The sequence below is a fragment of the Chionomys nivalis genome, chromosome 22 (genome assembly GCF_950005125.1).
Source record: "Chionomys nivalis chromosome 22, mChiNiv1.1, whole genome shotgun sequence".
NCBI lineage: Eukaryota > Metazoa > Chordata > Mammalia > Rodentia > Cricetidae > Chionomys > Chionomys nivalis.
Genome location: NC_080107.1, coordinates 14,754,842 through 14,776,133, shown reverse-complemented (window position 1 = coordinate 14,776,133; position 21,292 = coordinate 14,754,842). Strand labels below are relative to the sequence as shown.

At 37.2% G+C, this 21,292-nt stretch overlaps 1 protein-coding gene across 4 annotated transcripts in view; it reads left to right on the top strand.

The window, feature by feature from the left end:
- Positions 1–21,292, top strand: part of B3galt1 (beta-1,3-galactosyltransferase 1) — a 489,297-nt gene that overhangs the window by 167,662 nt on the left and 300,343 nt on the right. The window lies entirely within an intron of this gene.

The window sequence follows — 21,292 nt, the reverse complement described above, 5'->3', positions numbered from 1 at the left end:
TGCATTGTGTCTCACCATTGTAGTGGACACTCTGTGCTTTTCCATTGTCTACATATGAATAGAGCTGGTTACACAATAATTTTATTAAAATCTATTAAAACTGGACACTAAGCTGGTAGCATCTTCTTGTGTTCTATTATGGAATGATATTAAGAATTTGAACTCTTTCTTGGGCGTTATTAACCACTGTAATGCTATTTTGTGTGACATGTGCTTGGCATCACAGTGTGAGAGTGGGCAAGGACTCTTCAAATAAATTATTGTAAGTGAAGTATATATATAGTACATCAAGTCAAGTCATTGTTGTTCATAATCAAAATATACATGTTCTGTGGATCTTAGTTAAAGCAAATCTTTTTTTTTTATGCTGCACAAGCTAGGTTTTTGCCACGAACATCATTACATATAAGGCCACACTGCTCAGAATACATCCCACCACCTAAACTGGAAGATAAGGAGGATTGAACGTAGTTAGTACTTGGATGGGAAGCATCTAAGTAAAAACATCTGTGTTTGCTATAGATAGCCCCAAACTTTCAATGATTCAGTTTATAATTTTTATCCTTTTATGATGGTATGAAACTAATTCACATCAGTTTCTACATATTCAGTCGTTACAATTTTAACCTGAGCAACCTTTACATGAGAGTGTTGAGAAAAACAGGGCTTTAAAACTCAAACATTTTTGCCTCAACCACCCCCACCCCCCTACACACATACACTTTTGATTCTCCAGTCAACAATATAAACTCTCTACAACCTCTATAGATGCACAGGTCCCTTCTGGAGTTTGCTCTTCAAGTGCAATCCTGGTTCCAATGCAAGGATAACCCTGTAACTGATGTTGTTTTTACTTTTAGGAAGGTTGCCATCCAGCTCCTAAATAAATACATGGAGATTTATTCTTTCTTATGAATGCCTGACTTCAGCTTATTTTGTTTCTATCTGGCCTTTCTAACTTAAATTATCCTGTTTCTCTTTAACTACATCTTACCCTGGAGCTTTTACCTTTCTTTATATATCTTTGTTGTCTTCTTATTCAATGACTGTGTTGGCTGGTGGCCCCCAGCATCTTCCTCTCCTCCATTTCTCACTCTTCGCTTTCTTCCCTAGATTTCTTCTCCTATTTATTCCTTCTGCATGCCATCCCTTCCTACCCTTTCTCCTACCTCTAGCTATTGGTAATTCGACTCTTTATTAGACCAGTGGGGTGTTTTAGGCAGGCAAAGCAACACGGCTTCACTGAGTTAAACCAATGCAACATAAAACAATGCAACACATCTTAGCACCATTAAATAAATATTCCACAGTATAAAAGAATGCACATCTTAAACTATTATTCCACAAGATGTCCCTGATTAGAGATACCTCTAAGAATTTGGGGAGGAGAAGAAATTTGAGACCTCTAAATCACAGTTTCCCATAATAAGAAAGTAGGAAAGTAAATAAAGGAAAAGCAGACTACTGGTGAAAACACTGTTATTTATGATCCAGAGAAATCATAGTTTTATACCTGCATGCAGTCAATTCCAGAGAGAGATGAGCTTGACGTTCCCATACAGATAAGTTCCTTCCCCCAGAACATGAGGATGGAGGTAAGGACATTTTGGTAATGTGCGTATTTCCTGAGTATATCAGTCATGTGTCATTCTTCTGTGGCTTCAGTTTCATTTTTTAGTTCAACTATTGTTTGTGCTTTCATTTTTATAGTCTATCTTGTCCAGTGACAATAAATCATTTTTACCATTCATAGAACCTCCAAATGTGATGTCAACAAACATTCCCTAAGTGCTAGAAATTTATAGCAGCTTGTCAGAGTCCATTGAGATGTGAATAGACGACTCTTGATTTCATTGGTACCTGTGTTGAAAAGAGCCTTGCACCGTGTCTTACACTGAAAGTTTCTAAGAAGATAATTTCCGGCTTTAAGGAAGAAAATCAGCCAACAGTAAAGGAAACAGATTAAAGAGAATGAACAGGAAATGTAATTAGCATGCTAATTAGCTAATTAAATGAAAAGAAAACAACTGTACTACTGCCTGTGAAAAGGAAGAGGAAGTAGTTGGTTACATAGAGAGACTTGACTTAACTGGGGTGTATTTATTGGTCACCGACTAGATGCTGGACTCTGTTCTAGGCTGTCATAATTTAGCAACGACAGCATGCTGTCTAGCCTAACAGGCTGCTGTGGACAGAGATGTTGGTGTCTTTAGAGGTCACACATTGCCTGACTTCAGTCTGTGCAGTTAGGAGCTAGATACTTCAGGAATGTTGCAAGAGTTAAGCCATTCTTTCTGCCACGGAAGTGAGTTCCGGCAGCACCCGAAAGGCTGTCCCGCTGATTTCAGCCTTTCGACCCCTAGAGCCTTCAGACACAAATCTATGCTGTCAACAGGCCATCCATTTCAGTCAGCTAGCAAATTAAATAATGCCTGGAAAAATCTAAAGTGGACGTGATGTGTTGAAATTTGAGAATTGAATGCAAAAAAATAGGATTTGAACAGAGTTAGGGAAATGAGCAATACGTTAAAATGTTAAGTGTCGGGTATTAGAGTTCTCACTGGGAAGCCTGGGCAGATATTTAAAGAAAAGAACTTTTGAGCTGGTACTCACAGGGAGAGGGAATGGACAAGAGAGAACATAGTAGCGCCCACCGTTTGGAAGGTTGAGGCAGCAGGATTTCAATGCCTGCTGGTACTGTATGGTCGCTATATACTGAGTTCCAAGCCCATGTGGTGTGAGTGAGACCTATCTCAGAAAACAACAATAACAAAAAAAAGGGGGAATAACAGATCCTCGTGTAGAACCCAGCAGAGAATATTCCAAGAATTTAAATTATGAATTTAAATTCTAACTCAGGGCTATTTTACTAAGCTCCAAATACTAAAATGGAGACTTTTTCTGCTGCAATATAGTTCTTCTTTTGAAATCTTGCTTCAGGTCAGAGTAATTCTGTCTCTTAAAGACAAAAGAGAGATAGAATAAGAGAGAGCTAACATGTAGCCCTTGGTTCCTACCTAGCCTTAAAGTCAGTCAGAGTAGGCCAGGGACATTGGGGAGTGAGGAACAAACAGGCCTGGCTTTCCCTTGAATCTGTGTAAAAGGGCTTGGGTAAGAATAGGAAACAGGCGGAGGAAGGATCATATGAGCAAGGATAAGGGGCGGGGTCAAGATCATGGTTGGGAAAACTGCAGAGACAGCAGAGAGAGCTGACCCAAACTAGTGAGAACTCCTGGACGCTGAACTGAGAACTAAGGATCCTTCCTGCATGGGACTGAGCTAAGCCCTCTGAATGTGAGTGACAGCTATATTGCTTGATCTGTGGGCGTGGCCCCTGGCAATGGGACTAGGATTTATCCTGGTTGCATGAACTGATGTTTTGGAGCCCATTCCCTATGAATGGATAACTTGCTAAGCCTTAATACAGGCGGGAGGGGCTTGGTTCTACCTCAGCTTGTTATTCCAGCCTTTGTTGACTCCCCAAGGGAGGCCCTATGTCCTCTAAGAAATGGATGGTGGTGGAATTGGGGAAGGTGGGTGTCAAAAAAGGGGAGGGGAAACTGGGGATAGTATGTAAAAATCTTAAAAAAATTTAAATAAAACAAAAAAAGACCATGGTGTGCAATGCATCCTCAAGGTGGGAGGAGAAAGATGAGAAAATCAAACAACAACAACAACAGCAACAACCCCAAAACAATCCTGTAGGTAGAGCTGGGAGCAGGAATCTTTGGGTCACGAAATTACATTCCCTACAGAACAAATTTAGTTGACCAAGAGAACAAGGTTCATAACTAACCGTGTTTCTGTAGAGACACAGTGGTAAGTCTGACCAGTGAAGAAATAGTAACGCCTTAGATAAAGAGTATATCTGTCTTCACTGAAAATTACAGATATGTTAATAATGTTTATAAATCTGTCTTTGCTCACAATGTGCTGCTAAGTTTGACAGACTAATTTTCCATGTGCTCTGCTGGAATTCAAGGTGCCTATACTTATACATCCTATCATCTCTGCTCCTCCCTGTCTGCTGTGATTTCACCACAAGGCACACAGTCCTGGTGCCTCAGTATTCTTCCATGTGCAGAAACTGTTCAGTCCAGAGCACAACTTTCTTCAGGTCATCACTAAAGTCTGTGTTTTAGTAATACATAAAGCTGATGTATAGAACTGGCCGGATTTCCTTTTCTTCTAATGCCCGAGGAAACCCATGATTGTAATAAGACCGAGTTGCTGTTGAGTCAGGCTGGGATGATGGATCAATAAGTAGAGTGTTTGCTGGGTAATCATTAGGACCTGAGTTCAGATCCCCACAACCTACAAAAAAGGGTGGGTGTGGCATCACTGCATCTCAAAAACAAGAAAAAAAAATAGATCAAATGTCAATCTCTGGTTTAGACACACGCTCTCGTCGGCAAACACAGTCACAGAGTTTACACACACATATTCACATACACCTGTGTACACACACTCATACACAGCCGGTTAACAATATTTGAAACTCTCTTCAGAGGCATTTTGTGGTATATTTTTTAAGTGTGTAAGAATTAATATATAGCAATAAGTCGTGAATGATTTCATACATTTCTGGAGAATGTTAATTAAAGCGAATATTGAAGCCAGGGATTTATGATGTCAGGGCAAATCAGCTTTGGTTTCTGCTCTCTCTATGGCATAGGTTTTATTTACTTATTTATTTTTTAAATATCTTTCTATACTGTACAGCAGGCCTTGAAACAGCTGCTTTGAGAAAAGTAAAAGATTAGATATATTAAAAATGGGAACATGTCTTAATATAAGAAAGAATGACCTTATTTTTCTTGGAAACAAAATGAGAAAGTCAATGTGGCAGATGGCAGGAGGTATTTGGGATTTCAGGATTAGTTGTAAGGGGCATTCTGAAGAAAATAAAACTCACATTCAAGGTAAATGAAATGGCCCTTCCCTTCCTCTTCTTCCTCATCCTGTCTCTACTATAATCCACTCTCAAAAAAGAACCTGTAATCAGTCTTTTACAACTTCATACCTCCTTAGAAATTCAAAATAGCATGCTATTTCTCTGAAGAGTACTTACTATTTAAACAGGAGGGTGGTGATCTCTTTATTTAAAATAATTATAAAAAAAAAGCCTACTGCCTTTATATGAAAGACCTAAGATTTTTATTGTTTTTTTTTCCTTGTGGTTGCACTTTGATCTTTATTTTTTTTTATCTTTATTTTTTGCATCTATTTTACATTAAAAGAACTGTGTAGTTCTCATAATTGCTACACAATGAGCTTCTCATTGGCTTTAATTAACTTGCTTTATTCTTTCTCAACTCCACAATTAGTTTGCCTAAGTTCGTTAGCAAATGAAAAGTTCTGAACGCAAAAGTTGCATGTTGCTTTAATTATTTACTGTCTGATTCTTGTGCTTCAAAGAAAAAGCATCAGCAAAAATAGTTGATGATTTTATATTGTGCAGTCAATATCACAATTTTTCCTTGAAGGCATTGTCCCAGGAAATATTTTTTTTTAAAAAAAAGGTATTGCTATTGGCTTATGGGATATGTCATTTTAAATAGGAAATAGTGGTCTCATATATTTGTATTGGGGACTCAGGGATTTAGCAGTAAAAATAAATCATACTAAAAAAAAATGAGAAATTGCAGGAAGAGGGAGAGGGCGGAATTGCTGAACTTAGCAACATTAGAAGTGGTTACTTAGAATAAAGGCTTTTAAAAAGCTTTTTATTTCGATTAGACGCCATAAATAGATCAAAATCAGAATTCTTAAAGTTTATAAATCCGGAAATAATGCGTGGAACTTTCCTCCTACCTTCAATCTCCCAAACTCCCGAAAACATACGTTTTTTAGAAGCAGAATGAGAGAAAATTAGACTTATCAAACATCTGAAAGCCTTACATCAAAGTCTGAAATAAATTATGTTTTCCTCCCCCCCCCCCCCCCCCCGCCGCACAGAACAACAAAAGGACAATTTGGGAGGAGCTAAGCGAATTGAATAAGTGTGTGTTTGATCTGTGATCCTCAGATACCATAGTGAAATTAACCTGATGGCTGCTCTTCCACTGATGTCATGTGAGCACCTCCTGGAGCTGGGCGTGCCTCTGTGATTTTTATGTGAGAGCCCACAGGATAAAAAAGTCTTTTGTTGCTTTGGAAACATCATTTTTAACCTCTTTGCATCTGCATTTTTTCTGAGAAAAGCATCCACTTAATCTCACAATGGCCTCCGAGGAACAATTTAATAGTTCCTCTAAAAGCCCGTAAGGGCTCTCGAGGTAGAAGATGCAGTTTTGAAAAGGCCTCCTCAGACTCTGTCAATCTTAATTTAAGGAATTGCAAGCCTGATGGGGTTAATTTACCAAGCCATCAGTTGCAGAGAACACTTCTGAAGGAAGTTGCTAAAATGTTAGTCCAATCACGATCAGGAAATACATGTTGACTTTGTTTGATGTATGTAGCAAATAGGTTCTGTATGGACCGTGTAACTTCCATACCTTAAGTGACAGTAACTTAGGGGAATATCCCTGAGGTGCCATTGAAATGACCTTTAGGGCAGCTTCTCTTCCTCTGTTTGTTACTCTGAGTTGTGGAACTTGTAGGACCAGTGTTGGCAGACTTCTGGAAGACTCACTGTGGACATCTGGATAGTCTCCTGATGTCTCTCATAGAGAACCTATTCCTCAGAGATTCAGTTCCATATTAAGCTCTCAGATAGAGCATCATTGTGGGGATTGGTCAGTTGCTCCAATGGTGCTTGTTATTACGGCAGGAATGTTTTCCCATTGATATATGTCTTAGTCACCGTTCACCATAGCCAAGGCAACTCTTATAAATGAAAGTGTGTAACTGGGGCTTGCCTGTAGTTCCAAAAGTTTGGTCCATTATCATCATCCCAAGGAGCACGGTGTCAGGCAAAAACGGTGCTGAAAAAGTAGCTGAGAACTACATCCTGATCCATAAATGGAGAGAGAAAGAGAGAAAGAGAGAGAGAGAGAGAGAGAGAGAGAGAGAGAGAGAGAAAGAGAGAGAGAGAGACTAGGTCTGACATGGGCTTTTGACACATGAAAGCACACCCCCCAATGACACACTTCCTCCAATGAGGCCACACACCTCCTAATCCTTCTAATTCTTTTAACGAGTTCCACTCGCTGGTAAGTGGAACTCCCTAAAGCATTCAACTGTATGAGCCTGTTCTTATTCAAACGGCCACCATGCATATGTGAAATGAGTCTCAATAATTCTTTAATGCATTGTTCACAAAAAATAAGATGAATATGACTGATGATCTTTTTAATTAATGATGTTAGATTCTTGTTCACCTGCTGACCCCAACCAACTGCATGAACAAATGGCAAAACCATTAGAATAATGATGGATGGGAAGAAGTTGAGCCACATGAGGTAATGGGATCGTGGGTTATGGAATACTTAATGACACTCAACTGTTAGGGCCATAGTTATTCAGTGATATCAATTCAGTTTTACTGTGGGAGAAGCAGTAACATTAATTCGAGTGTTTTATATTATATCATTGCATTGCTGTGAAATTCTTAATGAAACAACAGAGTACTTATAAAATTCACATTTAAGTGTATAATGATATGATCAACTCTGGGGATATTTTATTAAATGTAAGTATTAGGAAAATAACTGGTTTTTTTTAGCTATATAAGATGTTCTGAGGTAGAAGTAGGTACAAATGTTTTTGAGTTCCTGAATACTACTCGAGATTTTTTTATTAAATTCACAATAGATAATTTTTATTATCTTGTTGACTCCAAATTTGTCTTATTTCTCTCTATTGTTTAATTTTCAATTTTAAAGTTTCCAAATCTTTCCACTTTGATATCTGTTTTAAAGTCTTTTCTGAGTTGGAGAGATGTCACAGCAGTTAAGAGCCCTGTTAGCTCTGGCAAAGGAAACAACTTCAGTTTCCAGGACCCACTTGGTGGGTCAGTGGCGCACACCTTTAATCCCAGCACTCAGGGAGGCAGAGGCGGGCAGACCTCTATGAGTTCGAGGCCAGCCTGCTCTTCAGAGCGAGGTCCAGGATAGCCAGAGATACACAGAGAAACCCTATCTCAAAAAAACAAAACGAAACAAAACAAAAAGACAAAAACGTCTGTCACTCCAGTCTCAGAGGATCAGATGCCTGCCCTCTTCTGGCCTTTATAGAAACACATGTGATGCAGAGACATACACGCAAGTAAAGCATGCACACATCAATAGAAATAAATAATTTATTAAAGCATTTCCAAGTCTTGATGTTAGAGTTCAAAATGAAAAAAAGAAGCCTAAATAATTTTTAAATTATTAAAATATTAAATTTACAAATGGCAAAGAAAGGCTTTTTAAAAGTTTAAATCTGCCTTTTATTTGTAATGTCCATATAAAACCAAGTGAGAGCTGATGAGAAGCCAAGGACAATGGCACAGGGTTTTGATCCTACTTCATGTTCTGGCCTTGTGGGAGCCTAGCCAGTTTGGATGTTCACCTTCCTAGACCTGGATGGAGGGGGGAGGACCTTGGACTTTCCACAGGGCAGGGAACCCTGACTGCTCTTGGGACTGGAGAAGGAGGAGAAGAGGAGTGGGGGGAGAGGGAGAGGGGCGGGAGGAGGGGGAGGGAAATGGGAGGCGGGGAGGAGGCGGAAATTTTTTTTTCAAAAAAAATAAAGAAAGAAAGAAAAAAAGGAAAAAAAAAACAAGTGATCAAATCTAGATTTGAAAATCTTTTGTTGCTAAAGACAAATCTCAGAAAATGTTAATTCGTGAGTCTGTAACACTAACAACCAAAAAATGATGAGGCTGAATCAATCACTGGGCCACTATCGTAGCACTTAAAAGCCTTGGACTTCACCTTAAAGTGTTCCCTTACCTCTTGGCATTACTTACTCAGTGCAGTGTTGGGTTTGAGGCAAGTGCGCGAGGACTTAGCGCAAGGCTCCAGAATGTCGTTGCTTTTATAAACACTTAAAGTAGTGATGGCTCCCATGGTTTAGACATGCTAGCTGAGTAGCCGTACCTGGAGGCTCCCCCAACTTCTATGTCCTAATATTTTCTCTTTATAATAGAAGCAAGTGATTAAAAGAAAAAAACAGATTACTTGTTTGCTCATTCAACCAGTATTGAGTGAAAGTCTCCTGCATGCTTGACCCTATCTATAGTGCTGAAGGCTAAAGATTTTTGAAGGGATATGATCGTTAATGGTTTGGGCATAAGATAGCCAGGGATTCTTATGTTGAAAACTGTGCCCCAGTTGGTGGCACTATTGAAATGGCATCTCACCAGCGGTTTGAAATAGGTTCCAACCAGAAGGACCCTGGCTGGAGGAAGTATGTCACTGAGCACTTGCTTTTAGAGCACATAACTTATTGCTAGTCCCTTCTGGTCTGTCTTCACACCTTACTGCCCAGGGTGAGCGGTTTGGCTTTACCATGTCTTTCCATGTTTTGTTCTTGCCCTCAGCCTCAAGCAATCGAGCCAGATAATCATGGGCAAAAATCTCTGAAAATATGGCAAAAATGTCTTTATTCCCTTAGGTTGTTTTCTCCCTGAATTGAAAGTTAACACAGAACCTCTCATTAAAGAAATGAAATCGATCAAGTTTTTTCTTCATAGATACCATTATGAGAAACACTATGATAGAATACCTCAACATAGGGTGTGGAATTCTCTGGAAAAAGACAGGTAGAGCGAAGGAAAGAGCCTGAGGAAAACACAGTGTATTTAGGGAAATATTCATCATGTTGCTTCTTGAAAAAAAGTGTAGAGCCTCAGATACAGTTATACAGGACTTTATTCTCTGTAGCATACAAAGAGATTCTATGAACTGTTAGTGTGAAGGTTGTAGGCCAAGTGTTGTGATGTGTTCTGGTAATCCCAGCACTCAGAGGCTGTGGGGATCCAGAGGACAAGTTGGGCTGTACAGGGAGACCCTGACCAAGTAGGATCGAGATTATCAATGACTTACCACTATAACTTGGCAAATATCCTCTTCACATTCCTCCTTCTTACCCAACCACAGGCTCGCTTAACGTTTACAAAAGCAGCGACTCCCCTGGTGAATGTTTCGGGTAAGTGGTTAGGAAAAGTTCAAGTGCGTATGGTTTAACTTGACCCCTGCAGAGGATCCGCCTTGGTTTTCCCTTCCACTTGATTAGTCTTGTGAGGCTTCACAGAATAAAAGGTTACAAAAATACGGACCGTGTTAGACTCTAGTAGCTGACGTCTTTTATGGAATTTTGTCAATGATAATAGCTCAGCACTAAACATGCTGTACAGTTGTCTCTGTCCATTGTTTCAGCAGAGCACCCAAAATTCCCAACATAATCCTATGCCCCTGCTAAACTAGCCAATTACCCTTTCCCCACCATCTCTACTTACCTCACACCTAAGCAAACTACCCTCATCACTGAGCAGTCATTTGCTCTTCTGTAAGAGCGTGTTGAGTCTTCATAAGATCGTCACTCTCCAACTCATGCGAGGTTTACTCCTTCCTGATTTTCAATGCTAATTATTAGAGGAAATGCTTTTGGCTCCATCTCCTGTGAGAATGAAGATTGTTCTCAGCAACAGACTGTTGGCCATCACTGCATAAGGGCATACAGTTTTCGTGAAGGGCCAAAGAGGCTCCTGGTTGACAAACATGGAGAAAGCAGAAAGAAAATGGCTACCATATGAAATTTCAGTAGTTGTGTCCAGAACACAACCAGCGGTAACACACTGGGTTTCCATTTGGTCTCACTTACCCATCAGTGGAATTATTGAGGAGAATGGGTCTTCGGTTCAAATCTGCAGTTTCATTGGTGACAAATACATCCTTAGGTTTCCTATGAGGACAATTGTTTCGCCCTCTGTTTCTCAAGCCCAGAAAATCAGTTACTCCTTGAAGAAAGTTATATTGAACTTCGTTCAAATGTAGCAACTTCAATTCAGCGGGCCACAACAATTAAAAAGAAGGATATCAGAAAGCTTTTGGGTGGCTCTATTTGTCTGAAAAAGGAACAGTACTCAACAGGCTAATTAATAATATTTGCTCAGTTATGCAGCCCCAGAGGCAAGATCCGTGATCATAAGTACACTTCATGATGCTTTGGGGACAAAGGAAATGGTCCTGTTGTAAAATAGTTATGCAGGTTCTTCAATGTCATTCCATATTCTTGGATGCCTCTCACATGAGTAAGCCTTATTTTGTTCACCCTCATCATTCCTAGGTTTCAAATATACAGCACATTTTTGTTCTGTAGTTAAATCTCATTTGTATGGCACACCTATATTCTATGTATTTTTACCCACTTTTTTTACACTTTCAGTTAATTTTCTACCTGATCTTTAAGTTCTCAAGCACTTTCTTTCCCTATTCAATGCTGAGCAAATGCACGTTGCTGGATTGCTGCAAGATAACAAGACTTCAGAATAATTTCCAAGCAACAGAAGTGCTGTATCATCACGAAGAACTTGCAGGATGCCAGTGCTAATCTGCTGTGGTTCCATAACAGATTAATTGCCTCCAGTCATGAAGAAGTTAAAATAACATCACTGGTGTTATTAGCTTGGGAAGAGGATGTGAGGATATAATAGAAGGTATTATCTAGTAGGGTATCCCGATTCTCAGACATGGAAATTGAGAGAAAAAAATGTCAGAATACCTATCCATGTCTACTCAAGACAAATTATTGTTCCTGTCCTTTATAATGTTTTCCAGTAAACATTATGTCAAGCATCAGCCAGACATAAGTGAAAAAGTATTGCCTGCAATGCTGTGTGCTCTGTGCCCAGCTCTTTAGAACATGCTCTTTTTATGTTTAACCACAAGCTCTAGTTTGAATTCACACAACCCAATATGAAATATTGCTTGCATAAAATTAATTTCAATTATGAAGTATATTCTTTATCTGATTAATTATATAACTGATGATACCTTATAAGTCACATATTTTTAAGCTAGATATCTAGATAGACTAGACACACCCTTCTGTAGAAGACCACCTCCCATGAGTCAATACCATTTTTTGTACTAGGAATTTCAATGAGGTGTTTACACAGGCATCTAACTGTGTTATCTCTTTCCAGAATGGTTAATTGAGTAGATATTATACATGTTGTTAATCTTTATTTTCCAAGAGAATAAAATGTGACTTTCAAAGGTCTCCCCTAAAGACCCAGAATGATAGAGTGTTCATTACCTGTACTGAGGACAGCAGTCAGGTAGGCAGTCCCTGCTCAGTGAAAGGATGGAAGCTCAGTTTGTGCCTTCACATTTGAAGCACAAATTTTGCATTCAGGTAGACACATCAGTTCTGTAATTGCTGTGGGACACTAGAATTCAGGGAGTTATCTGGAACCTTGGTATAAATTTGGGAATCATTAGCATATAAATAGTATTTAAAATCATGAGATAGGAAGTGATCACCAGGAGATTGAGAACAGATTGAAAAATGAAACTTAAAATAGCAACTCTAGAATAAATAAATGGAAGAGGTAAAGGATGAATCATCTGAGTATTAACTATATTTAGGATTTAATTAGAAATTGTTTACATCATCCATGAAATAATCACAGAAATGAATAAAGATGTTTTAATACTATTTCCTGTACATAATAAGATACTTAAAAGAATCAAATGGTAGAAAATAGTTGATATTATGAATAAAAACACAAAAATCAAGTAAAATAAGCGCAAAACCCACTTAATTTTAAAAATGCCAAAAGCACATTTTTGCTTTAGATAGATATTTTGTTTTACTTGGGAGAGTTTTCCAAACTTAGTAAGGAATTACTCATATGTGGCAAACTTTCAGGGATTACACATATTTTACATCAAAAAGTCAAACAGAAAACTATGAAAATAAATCTGGCTTTTGTTGAAAGTTTTAAAATAGCTCCACATTTTTGAAAGTATAAAAGAGGTTTGATAATTACATGTATGCAATTTTGCTTAAAATTATTTCTACTATTGTAACAGACAGTTATGTCTCTATCATTCCTGCTTCACAGGTTATTTTAAACTGAGAACATCTTCAAAACTAACAAGTGCTTTAGGAGGACTTGTCTAAATCTTTTTAGACATTTAATCCACATTTCAAAGTAGAGAACAATTTGTAAATGATCATGTTGTAAAAGAAAAACGAACTGTTTAGAACCATAAAAAACAGCATCATCGTTTATAAAATGGTTTTTAACCTATTGTTTTTTCATAATATATGTTTTATTATTATCTCTTTGCGTTTTTATAATTATGAGATTTCAATCTAATTACATCTTTTTTCCTCTTCCTTCCATACCATCCGATATGCATCTTCTTTTTTTTTTTTTTTGGTTTTTCGAGACAGGGTTTCTCTGTGGCTTTGGAGCCTGTCCTGGAACTAGCTCTTGTAGGCCAGGCTGGTCTCGAACTCACAGTGATCCGCCTGCCTCTGTCTCCCAAGTGTTGGGATTAAAGGCGTGCGCCACCACCGCCCGGCGCATCTTCTTATTATTCTATTTTGGTCATATTTTCTCCTCCCCAACGTTCTCCCTGATCTTCAGATCTTTATCCCCACTCAGCATCTTGTTTGCCTCTCCACACCAGGAAAACAATAAAAATAAAAAGAAACTAATGCAGATAAAAAGGAAAAATCAATAAAAACAACACACACCCAAAGGAAACAAGAAGCAAGCATGTGTGAGTGTGGACGCACACACTTCAAACAAACACGGGGTCCATTTTGTGCTGGCATCTCTCCTATAAAAATGCTATTTTGCTTTTGCTATTTTTTCCAATCTTACTAACAGAGTCTCACTAGATACGCCAGGTTTTCTCAGACTCATAGTAATCCTATGGCCTCATCCATCTGCACATGGGGATTGTAAGCATGGATTACTATGTCCAGCTATGTGATATTTACTTTTGGTCATTCCTTGTAAAGAAACAGGATGCCCTACCCACATTTCTTAAAATTTCTCTTTAAATGTTCCCTTGTCCCAAATCAAAATGATTTCACTATAAGCCAAATAGCAACAGAGAAATAAAGGTCACTACCACTTGTCATAGTTAGCAGAACTAGCTGCAAACAAGTACGCGTGGAATTGAGATTTAATAACAACGGACAAGTCAAATATCATACTGTTTAATGTGGTATTGTAATTAAACAATGTAAAACACACAAATGGTAACAATGTTGATTTTAGAATCAAGCAACTGACATTGGCTTCTAGTATGGAAATATTATTAAATCACCAAAATGCTCTAAACCACAGTTTTTTAAGCCATAACATAGGACTAATAATTAGATCTAATTAAAATTACGAAGAAATGAGTGGGAGCAACTGTTCATAGCTCTAACGTGCTGTGGCATTTCTTATCCTAATCATCATGATGGTTTGTTTATTTTACTATAAATCAGAACAAAAAGTTTAGTATAAAATACGAATATCAATGTTTTGATAATTAGGAAGCTGATTTGACTGTTTTACTAGCATCATTTATTTATTCATTTTTATGAGTTGCCAGCTTCATTTGGTGCTGCATGTATTCATCAAGTAACACTTGGCAACAAAAATAAATAATGTTTTCCTCAAGAACTAACATATAATAGAGGCTGGAATGCTCTGGGAAGTTAAGACTTTTTTTTTTTTTTTAGGTCAGGAAGAAAATAGATTTCAGCTAGGTACTTCTAACAACAAAGTATGCTCTGACTTAAAAATGTTATTATTGCATTCAGCAGCTCGAGGCCAATCACGCATCCTTGAAAAGCCAAATACTTGAAAAGCCAAATACTTGAACTGGGAGGTGTTCGCTTCAAATTGGCATCGTATTTATGTTGGAGTTTACAAAGGAATTCTAATGACAAACCACTGCGTAGTGTCAGTTACCAGCTCTACTGATTAAACATCAACACAGAAGCCATGAAATTACAGGGAAGCATAAATCAGAATGCAGAAAGTTCATTCTGGAATGCTCTGGGAAGTTAAGACTTTTTTTTTTTTTTTTTTTTTTTTTAGGTCAGGAAGAAAATAGATTTCAGCTAGGTACTTCTAACAACAAAGTATGCTCTGACTTAAAAATGTTATTATTGCATTCAGCAGCTCGAGGCCAATCACGCATCCTTGAAAAGCCAAATACTTGAAAAGCCAAATACTTGAACTGGGAGGTGTTCGCTTCAAATTGGCATCGTATTTATGTTGGAGTTTACAAAGGAATTCTAATGACAAACCACTGCGTAGTGTCAGTTACCAGCTCTACTGATTAAACATCAACACAGAAGCCATGAAATTACAGGGAAGCATAAATCAGAATGCAGAAAGTTCCTCTGTGAACTGATTGCACCTCAAGAATGATGAGAGTCTACTTATTGTTTGGTTTTTACACTGAGAATAAAGTCACCTCTAATGCTGTTTATCAGCGTGGACTATTTATGTTAGCTGTGCTTTGGCCTCATATTTACCCCAATTACATTAGTTCCCTAAGGAAATTAAAGGCATCATAAAGCATTTCTAACATGCGTGCTAAAATATCTTAGCTCTTGGAACCTCCTTCCAGGTCATACTTAACTAGTGAATCTCTTCAGTTTTACTAGACAATCAAAATACTATATTATAAAATAACCTTTGGCATATGTGGTTAAATATTATTCCAATCAAACTATAACTTCTAAAAACTACATGTACACTAAGTCATAAGAAAAGCCTACCCAGATTTTCAAGATCTGTTGCTTAAGTATTCTGATGATACTATCCCAAAGTAAAGATGAGAAAATGGATTTTATTTTGTTCTTGCCATCATGGTAGATCATGTATACACATTTAGAAAATTTTAGTTTCATACATAGTTCCGTTTTCGGCTTCCTATTTCCTTAACATTGATATACTGTTTATAGCTAGAAACTCTATTATGTGTGCTGAAAAAAACATAGACTTATTTGTGTTTTATTCATAGGGATTTTTTCTTTAATCAGGCCTTTGTTCCTTCTTGTACAATGCAAGAGTTTCCATTTGATTGTTCTGCCTAACATCTTGTTTCTTTCCATGCCATCTTTGACACTTCTGCCAGAGAGAGGTTTATAAAACATATATTGGAATTCTGGTTTTGTTTTTGAAATAAAAAAAAAAAAAACCAAACCTTTGAAGGATTCTAAATCACATTTTGATATACCTTTCTAATTGCCAACTTTGCCACAAAATATCCATCACCTTTGGCCCAGAGAATGCCTGAAACAGTGCCTGGCACAAAGTAGAAATTATACAAGGTTAGCATTCTTATTGTGTTATTGCTGCTTCAATCAGTTTTTGACACACTCCCACCCCTGCCATATGCAGCCATATAAATAAATACCATACTGCAGCCATGATAGTGTGATCATACCCATTGAGCAAGTCTTTGAGCTTCATGATTATTCTTTGTTCAATTCTGTGACTGATCATTCTAGATGACATATAAATACTTATTTATATATAAAATTCACTACTCATATATATATATATATATACTATATGAATGTACATGAAGGCATTTAATTACTTAAATTCTTCAGTGGTAACAGAAGGATCTGCCATTCATTGGGTGTTTTTGGGTAGCTTTTGTGGCAGGAGGTGAGGCTGCAAACTCTCCTCTACTGAAACAGCAAGGTTCTTCTCACTGCCCACTTGGAATGGCATTATTGGTGTGATTTCTTAAGCAGATAGAAGGAAACCCCATGCCTAAATTTCCATTTCTCTATAGGGCTAACAGAATAGCAGCAGCGAACCCTAATTAGTCATCTTCAGGGCAAGGGGTTCTATTTTGTAGTCGAGATACTGCTGGCTTATGGAAATTACAAGAAAAAAAAACCTTCTCAAAGAAAAATAGCTTTACATCAGGAAATAGTTAAATAATATAGCAAGTAACTAGAGTGAACAGATTTATCCCACCAGCTAATCCTAGCCAGTTAGTAAACTGCCCATGTAATTAAGAGCTGCTTTTCTGAAATTCTATATACACTTTTTTGTTTCCTGTTTTATAAGTAAGCTTCTTATTCTTTCATTGATTTCCATTTCACTGAGAAGAGCGGTGGTCCAGAAATAACCCATGAATTGCATTATCTAATTTAATTAAGGTAAAGTTGAAGTTTCTGTAAAGATTCAACAGTCAGCAGACAACTAAAAGGGAAACTAAAACTGCCTTCATAGTGGGTGTAAGCTTCTGCCACCTCCTGTGAATCCACCAGCCAGCGTATGTTCCTGGACAGTTAGGTAATTTCCAGACTCCATTCTGGATTTGATAAGCAAAGTTGATGTTTCTGTAGCTCAATCTATTGCTCAGCCCCTCACAATTCTAGACCAAAAATCGTTGCTAAGATCTTCAGAGCCCCAACTCTGCTTGTGTGGCCATCAAGTCAAGAAACACAGCCCTTTTCTTATAACAGTAAAAGCGTATTTGATTGCAGGGTCTGAATTCTCCTCTCCATGGGTGGGCAGAGGATCCACTGTGCTTGCATCAGTAGAACTTTGATCATAAGTGCCTTTTGGGGACAAGATGAAATCCAGATGTAAAGAAAATGCTAAAATTATGAAAATTTAAAAAAAAAATCAAACATTAACACGTTTCCTTCAGGTGTATCAGGACACATAGTGGATATCCTAAGAGACAGGGAAGGAGAAGCTGATGGAAAAACTGCAAAATGCTAGACTGTGTTCTGATTTTCAAAGGAATAAAGCAGACACCCATCTTTCAAAGAGAAAACAAGCAAGGGATAAAAGAGTTTTCAAGATGATGTCCTCAGTGGCAGCATGCTGAAATTCACTAGGTAGTTTGGCTGCCTTTAACTTTCCTTTCCTTTCCTTTCCTTTCCTTTCCTTTCCTTTCCTTTCCTTTCCTTTCCTTTCCTTTCCTTTCCTTTCCTTTCCTTTCCTTTCTTCCTTCCCTTCTTCTTTCTTTCTCACTTGCTTACCTACTCTTTCTATTCTTTTCTTTCTTTCTTTGAATAATTTTTCTTTTATTGAAAATAGACTCTTTTCTTATATAGTCTATACTGCTTACAATTAATCTTCCCTCTACTTCTCCCACTACAACATGACATCCCCTCCCATTGGATCCACTCCCTTTCTTTCTCTCATTAAAAAAGAACAGAGTTCTAAAGAATAACAACAAAAGATAACAAAATAAAATGTTATAAGATAAAAGAAAAGCCATACATAGAAGTTAGACAAAGTAAAACAACAGAAGGAACAGAACCCAAGAGAGGGCACAAGACACACTCAGGATTCCCAAAATAATACTGAACTGAAAGCTATAAATATATGCAGTGACCTGATACATCCCCATTCAGTCCCTGACTTGCTGTTGCTGCTTCAGTCTTTGAGTTCAGTTGATTCGGAGGCCCTTGTTCTCCTAGTGTCCACCATTGCCCTGGTGTCCTCCTTTGCCTCTGGCTCCTATACTCTCTCTACCTCTTCTTCTCCAGGGCTCCCTGAGATCTGAAGTGTAGAATTTGTTTGATTAAGAAATACCATTTAGTGCTATGTGTTCCAAAGTCTCTCTCCCTCCCTCCCTCCCTCCCTCCCTCCCTCCCTCCCTCCCTCCCTCCCTCCCTCTCTCTCTCTCTCTCTCTCTCTCTCTCTCTCTCACACACACACACACACACACACACACACACATCCCACAGTATTGTGCAGCTGTGGGTCATTGTATTTACTTCCCTATGCTTCAAGAGGAAGCCTCTCTGATTATGGCTGATTTAGGCACTGCAAGTTGTTTGACTTGCTCAAAGTTTAGTTTAATGTCTCAAAGAGTTACTCATTAAATACATTTTACATTGGTTTCTTGTAACACTCCAAAATAGTCCTGTAAAGGTCTAATAACTTCTGTATCTTTCATTACTGTAAGCATTTTGCTGTAAAGAATAAAATGAATAAAATTTACATTAAGCTTAAGGAAATAATTTTCCATTTGTTGATTTTTGAATAAGTAAGTAGGAGTCAACTAAATTGGCTAATATACGATGCTAATAATATTAAAATAGTGAGTTTTATTCCCAAATAGGGAAGTCATATTTGAAAGAAAACTATCCAAGGGCCATAATTTGGATTCCCAATGAAATTCTTAATAAATGAGATGCATATCAGTTCTGAAGAATGTGAGGAAAGCCAAGATTCACTTGTTTACTTAAAAAAATTTTAAATCATGCAGCTTATCAGCTGGCTAATAATAGCATCCTCCTCTGCAAAGATGCTCATCATCATTTAAATAGGCACTTAAGAGACCATGGACCTTGTGCATTCTTTAGCTTCACACCACTGGAAATCATTTAGAATGCCTGGAAACAAAAGCTACCAAATACAAAGGATAATTGAGAAAGGGCCTCCTGCTAGAACAATTATTAAGAATGATTCTCCAATTACTGTGAATGGACTACCAAACTGAATAATACCAACTTGAAAAATATTTATATCTTTATAAGCTATGTATAAACAGATAAACAATGAAATTTAATGTAGTCTTGCCCTTTTCCTTTCCAATTTGAGCAAATCTATATGAATAATATTATCCTTACGTGTCATATTTTTCTACATATTAGTAAATTATTAGTATAGTAAAAGTAAAATTTTAAAAAGTACATCTTCATTTGAGAATTTTTGAAAATATTATTTGTCTATTTGCTTTTTCAGACTAAACGGATTATATAGATTTTTAAACAACAACATGGGGTCATTGTGAACAATTTGTTTTTTTTTGTTTTGTTTTTGTTTTTCGAGACAGGGTTTCTCTGTGGTTTTGGAGCCTGTCCTGGAACTAGCTCTTGTAGACCAGGCTGGTCTCGAACTCACAGAGATCCGCCTGCCTCTGCCTCCCGAGTGCTGGGAGAACAATTTGTTAAATATATGAGTACACATTCAGTGGAGATATGAAATACTCATTATCCCTACCATTGAACATAACCAGATCATTTTACTTCCTCTCTTTTTTTCAGTAGAAGTCAATTTATTAAAATGGAAACTAGAGTGAACATTGCACAGAAAGAAATTACAGCCTACATGTTTCCTTTCTATAATTGTTTTCTAATAGTTGTTATGTGGAGTGCCACTTTAATGGCTGCATAATGTTTTAATGTGTTTCCACTATTAAAAGTAATGCTACTATGAATGTTACTGTGGATTGGTTACAAATCTGCTTAATTTTTATTGGTTCTTTAGTTAGGACTGAGAGTGTTAGCTTAAATAAAGCCTTTTATCACAAATGTCAAGTTTCCTCTCTTTTTAGCAAAACCTGCCCGATTTATCCCACTACAATCATCATACAAGAGTTCTTAGTCCTCGTTTTAAATCTCACGCACTACAAGTTTACTCAGCTCTTAGAATCTGTTTTCCACAAATCTGTCTTCCTATGCATAGGGATAGAAAATGTGTATAGCTTTTTCTATATTCTATTTACGTAAGACAGAAGTAAGGCAGCATCATTTTCCAAGATCTTGCAGTCATTACAGAGTAATACATTAATGAATACAGACATGTACCAACTGAAAGTGTTTATTTTGTGTCATTCAAGATGTAAAATTATCTAAATGTTACCTAAGCTATATTATTATGACCATTATACTGAAGAAGTCCATAGTAGGACATTCATTTTGAGATTTTTAGAAAGGAAATAAAAACTTAACTTTATGAGATAAGCTGGAGGTGTCCTTAATAAAAATATTCATTAAATATTGAGCCACTAAATACTTAGTTAATAGAAGAATGGATATGGGAAGCCTGTTGGAATTTTTGGGGGGATGATGAAATGAATACGGGAATTTATGTCCAGAATTGATCATTTTTGAACCCTCATGTTTCTTTCTTCTTTCTTTACTTTTGCTTTTTTATATCTACTACTCTCTTTCCAGTCAAGCATATTACAATTAAAATCATATTTTACTGAAATACTTAAGTAGAAAGACTCTCAGATTTTCCAGAAATTTCTAGGATTTTCCATTCCCATATTCCAAACTAAGCACAAAAGTTTTATTCTACTATTAGGTAAAGATTTTGTTTCCTAAAAGCTGTATGTAACCAGCTATCATCCCCAGAAAGATGTTATACTGATGTGTTTTTTATTATATTGCTAAAATTCATTGTTAGTCAATTATGTTTCTTTAATATGAAAATAAACTAAAATTTGGTTTGTCCCTGGAATATTTTATATTTTATTCTTGTTTTGAAATGTGTTTGAGTGTGTGTGTGTATGTGTGTGTGTAGTGGGGTATATACGTGTGAGTATACGTACCTGACTGACTAAAGGAGCTCATGCATGTGCATAGCTTCCAGGAATTTCTTTCCTCTTCTATCTGTGGGTCC